This window comes from Ananas comosus, linkage group 2, assembly GCF_001540865.1.
Source record: "Ananas comosus cultivar F153 linkage group 2, ASM154086v1, whole genome shotgun sequence".
Classification (NCBI taxonomy): domain Eukaryota; kingdom Viridiplantae; phylum Streptophyta; class Magnoliopsida; order Poales; family Bromeliaceae; genus Ananas; species Ananas comosus.
In genome coordinates this window covers 4,190,785-4,203,011 of record NC_033622.1, presented here as the reverse complement: position 1 = coordinate 4,203,011, position 12,227 = coordinate 4,190,785, and positions in this window count along the sequence as shown.

The following is a 12,227-nucleotide window of genomic DNA, read 5'->3' as shown; positions in this document are numbered from 1 at the left end:
TTATAGATATACATTGTTAGATTTAAGGTTGTTTTTTAATTTGTTGATGCCATTTCATAGGTATTTTGGGAACCGTATGATATTACATTATACATTTTATCTTAAAATTCGTATCACCAATAACTAACCTAATTAACTGAACTACAAATCAAGGACGTTATGATGTTGCTGTGAGCCGATTTCTTAGACCGTCGACCCGATCAAAGATCCTCCTTCGGGAAGCGCGCGAGGAGATAAAGCGGCTACAAATGATGATCCTTAAAGTTTGTGCCCACTACAAGTGAAGCGATTGGGCTGACAAGGAATCGGATCAGCCGGGTTCAATTTTACACAGTGATTTCTGTTGGCTTAAATGGGCCAGCATCCTGCCCTGTGGCGGGGGGCCATGTTGAGCCGAGTCATGTTCGAAATGGTGTGAGGCTGTGTAGGCTGAGTCATGCTTGAAGTGGCATGAGGCCAGGTGGCCCGAGTCACAATTGAGACCCATGGGCATTGTATTTGTACGCTTTAAGTGAATTGGTTGCGTATTTCTAATAACTCGAGCTTTTGGGATTAATGGTTAGCGTCAACGATCCGACAATTTCGGGTCGACTGGATGAGCTGAATTTAAGACAAGAACTGATCCGGCTGAAGAGCCAAAATATTTATATATTGCTCAGAGTTGGTTAAAAAAAAGAGAAATACAGCACCAAAGTGCGCCACTACCGCACACACTCCTAAAAGAAAATTTAATTCTACATACTACCCTTGGGAAAAGCAATAAATGCGAGAAAAAGAGAAAGATTACAGTTAGATTACTCCTAGAAAGCAAAAGAAAATGCGTGGAATTGAAAGTGGTCTTCTTGTTCGCAGGGGAAAAAGACCCTTGTATCAGGCGTCCTCTGTTTATTTATAGCTCCGTCTGTTGCTTATTCAGTTATTCTCCATCATCGGTCACGTTTCTATTTCTGTGGGCCGAGTAACTGTGTTGGTTATAATCGCTCTTCAGTTTTAGACACATCCTTTCCCAATTCATGTCGCACCATATGTGGTCTAATCGCTAGCTTCAAGGGTCGCTCTCGCGGTGCACTTGGTCCACTGCATGGTGCGATTTTTGTGGTATGAACAGATGTCATGTATTTTCTTTTTTTTCTTTTAAAGCAAATATCTAGGCCCCCCTATAAGAAGCCCTAATAACTATTGACTAACATTTTCCTAACAAATTGGATACTCGGGCGCCCCAAATTTATTGAGGCATTGGCAGAATATCAAATCCCGACATCTTGAAAAAAAAAAAAAAAAAAAAAAAAAAAAAAAAAAAGAAAGAAAGAAAGAAAGAAAGAAAGAAGGAAAACCTCGACATCTTAGATCAGCACCCAAGATAATAATCACCGGCTAAATAGTAGTTGCTCTAATGTGATGTGATGTAGTAGACAGAGAAGTGTGCCTAAATATGTAGGTGGCTAAGTAGAACGATCATTTTATTTTGGAAAAACTTCAAATATCACTACGGTAGTTTCGCATTTTTTTTAGTACCCTGTGATTTAAAGTGTATCAATTTAGTATTCCGTGATTTTTTTTTTTTTTATTCCCTCCACTAACTTTTTTTAGTTAAATCAGTGACAAAATTAAAACTAAAAGGTATTAAAGTAAATATTCAAAGAAACTTATATGGGATATCTGAAGCTTTTTTGTATATAATTTAACAAAATATTAACGGAGAATATGACGAAAAAAGAAAAATGAAATTATAGAATACTAAATTAATACATTTTAATACTAAAGTGAAAAAATGTGAAACCACAGGTATGATATTTGAAGTTTAGTCTTTTATTTTTTAATCAAATACTAGTTTAGAATAATAAGACTCTGGATCTTGGAATAAGCTATTTGAAGTTTAGTCTTTCTCTTTCAATCGCCACGACCAACATCAAATCGCTCTACAACGAGCTCACACGAACACTTTGTTCGTAAATCCAATCCAAACGCCTCGACAGAGTTATCAGCCAGACCGATTACCTCGGTTTTCATGGGTGGACCAACAGTCACCAACTCTACCTAGGCCTATAGCCTAAACCGGTCGCGATACTCGTAACGTTTCTCGCTCGCAAGCGTAGAACCAATCATCACTGGGCGACATTCTCATTGGAAAATTCGCACACACTCCAACCAGGAGCAACTAAGACCCCAAACCATATCATATCCTCGGGTTGGGTCACTACACACTCGGTATATCCTCGATCTCGAGATCCAATACGTGGCATTCCACGCTCCCGGGTTTAAGCTCGGACTACCGCCCTGACCAAAACTCTGCCCTACCCTGGGCCGCTGCTCCGCATAGCTGACTGCGCCTGTCCACATGACCCAGGCTCCACAGTCCACGAGTGGTCCAGGCACGGGTCGTCCTCAAGCCATACCCGCCACCGTCGTCTCACACGACATGCTCACCCGAGCAACACGCACCACAACCAGCTCCTAAGCACCTAGTGCGAGCCATCAGCCCTATGAGTGATCCCAGGCACGCTTCACACCTAGCAATGCCACAGTGCTACTGCCTACACACTCTTCCGGCTTAATCAACACCGCACACCATGAGTATCTATACTCGAGCGCTCTATACGTCGCTACTGCGTTCCAACGCCTATGCACACCGGCCACACGGGCACCACTCACCCACCTCACATCAGGGTACTGCTTGGCCCACGTGCCCGTACTTGGTCACTAACCAATCGCTTTCTCAACAGTAATCCTACTTTCACTGTTCGTTCTACTGGAACTACATCCAAAAATTTTTTTTTTTTTCAGACTCTCAAGAGATCCTTACATGCCATGGCTCAACTCTCGCAATCCACGGATCTACATCCTCTCCATCAAAGGTAGGCGGATCAAATCCCTTGAAAGTCATGAGAGCCGCCAAAGCTCGCTCCCTCACCGCCTCCACCTTTGAAGTGCTAGAAGTCGGATCGCCCGACCTTGACGGAAACATCTCCGTCGCGACTCCCGGCCGTACTCGACGAGCCGAAACCGGTACGGTCACCAATCGATCAACTGTTTCTTGGAGTCCCTTAATCAGCTACTCCAGGGCATGACAGCCTCCTGCTGTCATTGCACCAATTCGGCTCATTGCTTCGCCACTCCCACGAGTGGCCAACCGCTCGCGAAGTCCCAAGTCTCCGCTCACCTCGGATTGCTCGAGGACATCACTTGTCCCATCCCGCGCAAATCTAAATAAAGATCGCCCACGCGGTGCCATCGTTTCCTGAACCGCGACAACACGGTCAGTTTCGACCCTCTAGGTCGAGCACGTAACAACTAACATCAACTCAAATCGGGCGAAAGTCACGCAAGGGTATCTATTCTCAACACCCGGTTTCATGTTGTACGCGTCCAACATGAACACTCTCGGTTGAGAATAAACCTCACCTTGAGTCCACCTCTAATATCCGTTTTAGAGGTTCACAACACGACCCAATCGATCAATCTTTCGCCACAACGCATAGGTTCACGTCACTCACGCACCTATGGCCATATGGTCTTCCAACCTAGGGTCTCCTAGGTCAATCCTAGACTCTCTCTTTACTTGCTCTTAGCTTGCTCTGATACCATTTTATCTGTCACGCCCCGAGACCGCTACCCATTTGGTTCGGTTCGGGCGCGTCGAACAGATGCCGAACGGACAACACCTCCCCTGTTCGCCCAAGGCTCAACAACAAGATCATGTACAAGAGTTGCCCAAAATAAACTCAATTAACATACATGATTCAACAAGCACCACAAATGCTATACCAACAAGAGCAAGAATCACAAGTAACATACAAGTGAAATAAAGAGAGATACATCTAACTATTACATCACATTCAACATTGATTTGATTTACATTTCCATCTCCCAAAAATGAATACATGATCCTCTCACAAACATAATGCTAGCTATCCAAAATACATCATGTCTATAAACATGCACACGAGGGTGCTCTAGTACAAATAGGAAACTCTACTAGCTAGCTAGGGCGCTACGCCCTTACTGCGATCCTCCCCCGGAACGCTCGCACACAGCCCTGCAACAAAGTGGGGTGAGAACTATATAAATATAGTTCCCAGTGGGTTCGGCCGCCGACTCCGCCGATCTTCCCACTAGGTCTAAGCAGGCATAGGCAGATAGATAGATATCTGTAACTGTAATTGATGCATATAGAAGGAATTGCAAGATTCTACTATGCCTGGAGAACAAGAGTGAATCACATAGCCATGTAATCTCTAACATGCTATAATAACTCTATCAAGTATACATGCAATTCTACTATGCCCAACATGCTCAACATGCTCAATATGCTTACTATGCTCAATATGCATAATTCTCTTGAGTTCATCACCCAATCGTCTGGCTGGCCCAACGGCGCGCCCTCGACTCACAACTCAAATCCGTCTATGAAGGGGGACTCGAACCACCCGAGGGATTGTCTGCAGGACCCCACATAGGCTATCCCTTGGGACCCCACATAGGCTATTTGTCACGCCCCGACACCCGCCTATTTGGTTGGATTCGGGCACGCCGACAGACCGCCGAACGGACAGAGTTTTCCCTATACGTCCTAGGCGTCGCAATCAATACATTCACGATGTTCCAATCAGGAACAGAAATCAACATACAGATTGCATATGGAAAGGTATCAACAATATAAACACATCCTATGTTATTACAAGCATTCACATTGATACATTTGCTTACATCACAATTACACTTTCTCTCCAACATACAATCTGAGTTATTACAATTTATTACATATTGATACATCTTGTTCTTTCATTTCCCTCTACCCCTAGGCTATGCCGACTCGGGGTACCACTACCTTACTACCTCTGGTCTCTGGGTAGGGTGCTATCTACGGAGCTACACCCTTGCCTCGCGCCACCGCGCCACACATGTGCAAACCTATAAAACCCCAAAACAACATGGGGTGAGAACCAACTCCATGGTTCCAAGTGGGTACGGCCATCCAAGGAAAAAGCTCGACCAATAGGTCCAAGGAGGCACTGCAACAAGTTAGTCCAATAACATATAACAGATATATATTCAATATTGAACTAAATGTCATGCCTCGCAAAATGCAATATGCAATACCTGTAACTTTATGCAAGTAGATTAATTGATTCTACTTCATATTATTAGCCATTCTTTACTTGTAGCCGTTCTTTACTTTATTAGCTATTCGTTACCATTAGCTTTTCTCTAGTCATTACTTGGTCACATTACGCTCATTGGCGATTCTTTCCTAAGGTTGCTCATACCTTAACCATCTATGCCACTCGACTCGGTTTTGAGTCAATCCTCTGCGGATAGTCTGCACACTGACTGCTCAACAGCCCATCGCACTCGATGACTCGGCCACCCGGCGGCGAAATCGTCACACACGTACAGCTCTGGCTCAAGTCACCCTGTGGTATGATCCACAAACTGGCTCAACCATCCGGCAGCGAAATCGTCGCACACGCCACGACAATCGTTCTTTAGCCCTGGGCGGTGAAATCGTCGCACACACCCCGCACCACTCTTGGTGTTCCACAAGTCCTGGGATTCCGGAATCCATTTCACAGTACTCAAGGGTTGGTCTTAACCCTATGGAATTGACCTATCTAGGTCTAAGCCTTTACTCAACCTAAGTTAATACTTTAGGTTCATTGCTTTCATACTCTTAGCCTAGGTTTATTAACACTAGGTCCATTATTCTCGTCTACCTAGATTCACTTGACTCTAGATTTAACACTTTACCTCACAACCTATGTTCTCTAACATTAGGATTAATGCCTTTCTCGTTAACCTATGTTCATTAACACTAGGTTCATTATCACTCTTGTTCAACCTAGGTTCACGACTCTAGGTCCATTGTCATTCTTGTTCAACCTATGTTTATTAACACTAGGTTCGATGCCACTCAATCTTTCCTAGGTTCATGACACTAGGTTCAATGCCACTCGATCTATGTGTATATATATGTCCACATGCACATGTCATATACTTAACATCTTTACATTCTTATTTCATATCTATATGCATTCTTGCATTAGCATTTCTACACACGCAACATGCTTATCATACATGTACTTAGCATTTTTACCATGTCATCATCTATATTCTTAGCATTAACCACATGCTTGCATTTATTAATTCTACATTCATGCTTATCATACAATTACTTAGCATTCTTTACACTATGTCATTATGCATCGTTTGGTAGCCTAACTTAGCATTCATCTCATGCATACACATGCTCTATCAATAGCTACCATTATATGCATCAATAATAATACTCATTCTTAGACATATAGGCGACCTAGTCGCTTCGGTAAACACAACCTACCTGTATCGCGTTCCGATTGCTTGTCGACACTGGCAATCGGCCTCCCGCGGCACCCGTATCCGGCACGGCCCAATATTACAACTGCGCCACAACCGTGCTCCGCTTCGCAGCCTCGGAAATTATAGGTCTTCGGTTATGAGCCACGGTGCCTCAAATCCATTTCCATAATTTTACGACGTCGCCTCGGCCCTCGAGGCAGCAACGAAGCCTAAACGTCCGTTTCTTTAATAACTTCGCAACGGCTCGTCGGATTGCCGAACCGTCTTCGCCAACGCGTTTGTTTACCTCAAAATGAGCTCCAAACCATGGAGAAGATGAAGAAGATGACGGCGATTCACCTCCAAGCTTCAATCTCCGCCAATTTCTTTAATTTTGCGAAAGATTTAGAAAGAGAATTTGAAGTTCTCTCTCTCCCTTCCATGCATGTGTGCGTGTGTGTGTATGTGCGGTTTGGGCTGCTGTGGCTGAGCAAGGAGAAGAAGAAAAGGGTTGAGTCCCTTTTTACCATTTTGCCCCTCAACTAAACACTATTCATCACGGGCAGCTCGAAATCTGATAAATTTCGTTGGAGCCCTTCCGGATGTCCGTTTTCGGTCAAATTTGACAGGCATGTTCGGTTTCACTTAATAAGTCCAAAGAAATTTTAATCTTTCAGTTTCGACCCCGTTTGGTCACTGAAAACTGTACCGAACTGCAATCTTTATCAGATAGCTTTCGGATTCTATTTCTCTCTCTACGGGTGTCAGAATGGTATGAAACTTTAAATCTAACCTCATAAAAATAATTCTGACATATCCGCCAATTTTCATAATTTTCTGACACTGTGCATTTTCTGCTAATTTATCTGTCTCGTTTCTCACAGAAAATTCTAAATCTTCTGTTTTCGCTCCGATTTCAGCACAGGTCATTCCCAACCTATATTTCACTTTTCTAAATCCAATAAAATAGTATCTCATACTATTTTATTTATTTTCACTTGTATATTTAAAATCCGGTATGTTACATTCCACCGCAACCTCACCGGAACTATTTAAATGTACACCATGACTTCCTGATTTTAGAAGTTCGGTATGTTACACTATCCCAATCGTTTCACGTGCCAAGACTCCGGAGCTCGCACTACTTGTGCGGAGCGACCGCCACAAGCGCTGAACAGACTGTGTGAGTATGATCAAATCCGTTTCCAACGAAGGTACCCGGTCACTATGACCAACATGCACAAGTGTTCTTTTAACACTACGTTCTAATGCCACTCATCAGGTTGTTTATTTGGTATACATATGCTACTCGTCAAGTATGTACTTGGTTCACATGTCACTTGCCATAATGCAATTGTCTCGACTATACTAGTCATATATCCTCTATGCAAGATCAAGTTATTATTTAACTTATCTCTATAGGGTTCTATGTCACAAACTCATTCTCATGCACCCTAAGTTCACATGCCAAGCCTACTATGCCGCAATACAAGGGAGCATGCAAGAATAGTAAAAGTAATATCTAAATACCCTAACATGCATGATACCATATATGTAGTATGTTCAACATAGAAATACTTAGACATAGGGAGAAGCCCAGTTGCTTCAGGATAACACCCCCCACCTTTTAATACTACCAAGAGGCTAGGGTTCCGATTTCGTGATTTTTGGAAGCTTTCGCCGCGAGCTGCGGCAATCAGTACCGAAACAAGCCTTTTCTTCAATATCTTCGCGTAGCCTCGTCGTATCGCCGAACCGACTTCGCCAACGCGTCAGAATACCTAGCAATTAGGTTTATACATGATCAATTTAGATCAAAATCCCTCATAAGCAAAACCCCTCTTTTGATGCCCTAAGATGCAACTATGCAAGAATTTATCATTAGATCTCTAAATTCAAGCATCAACCATCTATTTAGCATCTAGGAGTTTCACTAAACCCATTTCTAAGGCATACAAATCATTACTAGCAATCTACCATTGTTGCTATCAAAGCTTACCTCTCAAACCCAAGCTCTCTTCAAGCCAATGGTGAAGAAAAAGAAAGCTTCACCTCTAAGCAAGCTTTTCTCTACCAAACTCCACACTTTGGAGCCAATCCTAGAGAGAGAGAGAGAGATTTCTCTTATGTTGGCTCAAGTAGAGAGGAATGAGGGAAATGACATAACACCCTTATATATATATATAGGAGGAAACTTCACCTCCAAGTAAACTCCCCCAAAACACTATTCACTTCAGCAGTTTAAAACTGACATTTTTCGCCGGAGCCCTTCTGAACGTCCGTTTGCGCTCAAATTTGACAGGCAGGCTCGGTTTTACTTAATAAGTCCAAAGAAATTTTAATCTTTCAGTTTCGACCATGTTTGGTCACCGAAAGCTGTACCGAACTGTAATCTTTATCAGATAGCAGTCGGATTTTATTTTTCACTTTTCGGGCGTCAGAATGGTATGAAACTTTAAGCCACCGTTTGGTTGGGGGTTAAGGGGTGGAATAACCCCTTAACCCCCAATTTATACCCAAACACCACTCTTTTGGGGTGGGGTTAGTAAACCCCACCCCAAACCGGGTTAGTGGGGTTTACTAACCCCACCCCCCCTCCCAACTTTAACCCCGCACGCATCCCGAGCCCTCACATTTTTTTTCTTTATCAATCATTAACCCCACTCCCCCTCCCAACTTTAACCCCGCACGCATCCCGAGCTCTCACCTTTTTCTTCTTTATCAATCATTATCTTTTTATCCCACCTATTCCAACCAAACACTTTTTTTCACTATCCTATACTAACTCCAACCTCCAACAAAACACAAAAAAATTTTAACACCATTTTAACCCTGAACTTAACCCTATCCCTGGAATAGCTACTTTTTCTTAACCCCGAACCAAACGGGGGCTAAATCTAGCCTTATAAAATAATTCTGACATATCTTCCAGTTTTCATAATTTTCTGACACTGTACATTTTTTGCTAATTTATCTACCCCGTCTCTTATAGAAAATTCTAAATCTTCTGTTTTCGCTCCGATTTCAGCACAAGTCATTACCAACTTATACCTTACACCCTTAAGTCTAATAAAAATAGTATCTCACACTATTTTTATTTACACTTAATTTTATATTAAATTTCGGTATACTACATCCCACCGTAACTTCATAATTTCAGAAGTTCGGTACCTTACACCCCCTCTCTTAAAAGAGCCTCCCCGCATACTTCTCCCTCAACCATGCCGCCTGAACACCCTCACTCTCTCACCCTCCGCCTGAACACCCTCACTCTCTCACCCTCAAATTAATTCCATCCCACTCGCCCTCTCCATTCCTTTCTCTGTTTCCATCTTCTCTCTCTACCCCTCCCCTCCGCGACGACGGCGTAGAAGAAGAAGAAGAAGAAGAAGAAAAGGCCATGCACAGGCGCCCATGGAGACCCCCCAGGCCCGAGGACACCGCCGCGGCCGCGGTCGTCGGCGAGGTCCTATCTAACTAATTATACTTCTAATTATTTTAAACATACTTTTTCTTACCTATTTTATTATCGATGCTGTGCTGATGGTGGTACTGTTTGAGCTGCTCATAAATTGAAAGACTTTCCTTCCCCTGCACCTTGGTTTCGTTGCTTCTGGTGGTCCTATATAATTTTCTGATTTTATTATCTATTAATCAGCCAAAGTTCATAGCATGTGAGTTTAGTTTCCGATCAACCCATCATACAACATGATTCTTTCCAACTATTGGAAAGAAGGTTCTTTGATTTGTTGGGATGTATACAAGTGTTTCCACATTTTTGATCATGGAATTGTGCATTCTGCAATCTTTTTCCCCTGTTCGGTCTATAAAAATTATAGTGAAGTGCTTTGCTATCCTTTGAATAGAGAGTGTCGTATTTTACGTTATCCTTCTCTCTGTTGTGGCTGGAAGAATATAATGATAAGCATTAAACTTTGAATGGCCTGTTTTGACAGCAACTATAAAACATGAATACTAAGTTCCAGAACTTAATGTGCTGACTCCTGTGATGCTTACCTTTTGGTTCTGCGTCTTTTTGTGATTTTCGGCTCTCCTGTTTTGCTGAGCACTCTTTCTTTAACTCATGCTTTAATCAACGTTGGCAAAATCTTTGAATCGTTCTTCGCATGATTGCACACATTTATACAAATATACAAATCTGCACTATCTGCATGTCAGCTCTTTCGTTTCCTACGTTGTTCAGTTTTAAGCTCTTTTGCATTTTTCCCTATTCGTATTACTCATGCCTCCTATGTTGTTCTACTTTTCTGAACTTTTATGGTTTGTACCTGGCTACTGATACTTCTAATTATTTTCAACTTTTCCTTTTTTGACAAGTTCTTACATCTAATTTTCTTGCTTGCCGCGGACGCGTGCCGAGGGCCTCCCCGCGGGTGTGGCGCGGAGTGCGGTCGCCAGCGCGGGGCGCGGGGTCGGGGCGCGGCATGGCGCGGGATATATATATATACTCTTAATCCAATGGCTAAAAATCTACAAGCACCAACAACTTGATACTTTTAAAAGTATAGGAGCTCAATTCGATATATATATATATATATAATTAATTTTATTTATAAATATATATTAATTTATTATATATAGATATATTATTATATAATAATTTATTATATAATTGATATATATAATTTTATTTATAAATATATATTTAGTTATTATATATAGTATTTTATTTTTATAATATAGATATATTATTATATAATAATTTATTACATAATTTAGTATTTATTTTATTAATTAATTATTATTAATATAGTATCTTTGTTAGCTTTAGGCTGTGATCACCCTCTCTCCGCTTTTTTTTCCTCCTTTCATAACTGGCGTGTCCCTTCGTTCCCGTCCGCTCTTTTTCTAACACCTTTTGGTTTTTGGTTCGTAATGTGGGGATCAAACACAACAAAAAATAAAAAATAAATTAAAATTTAAAATTTGATTTTAAGTTAAAATTTAAAGTTTAAATCGAATATCTTCTGATATTGCTGACTTTGCAATTTAGGTGCTATTTATTATATAATTTAAAATATTTTAGAATTTATATAAATTTTCCTCCGCGTGGCGCGGGCCTTCACTAGTTCAAATTAAAAAGTTAGAAGCAGAATATATATTATGAAAAAAATTGAAGATGGAAACTAAATTAATTAAAATTAACAAGAGAGGCAAAAAGAGAGAGAATTCTAAATCAATTTAAAATTTTAATTTTAATTTAAAACTTAAGTTTTAAATTTGAATCTGAATTGAAAAGTGGAATTCAAATTCATATTTTAAATTTAGAATTCAAAATCAAAGTTTGAAATTAAAATAAAAGTTGAATTTAAGTTTAAATTTAAAATAAAGTACAAAATTTAAATTTGACTTTGGAATTAAAAATTGAAGTTGAAATTCTAATCCAGAATAAAAGTTAACTTTAAAATTTGAAAAAAAAAAGTTAACTTTAAAGCTTTAAAGTTAAATTCGAATTCAAAAATTTAATTGTGAATTTTAAAATTCAATTCAAATATAATGTAAATTTAAAATTTTCAAATCAAAAAAAAAAAAATGTTAGTCTCCAAAAACTATTTTGGGACTGAAATATAAAGAGAGACAAAGATTAGGGACCAACAATGCAATTAGCCTGACTCTTTCTACCACACAAGCTTTTTTTTTTTTTTTTTTTTTTTTTTTTTTTTTTTTTTGTTGAGAGAGAAATCTATGTCCATTGCTTAATAGCTAATCTACACTTAAAATTTTTAAGTCATAGATCATTTTTTCCATCTTCCTCTTTCATCTTTTAAAATTTCCATCGACAGCATCTCATCTTCCTCCAAACCCTATGTCTTTTTTTTTTTTTTTTTGGTTGAGAGAGAAATTCATGTCCATTTTACTTCAATTTTTGAACTAATATCTAATCTATATAT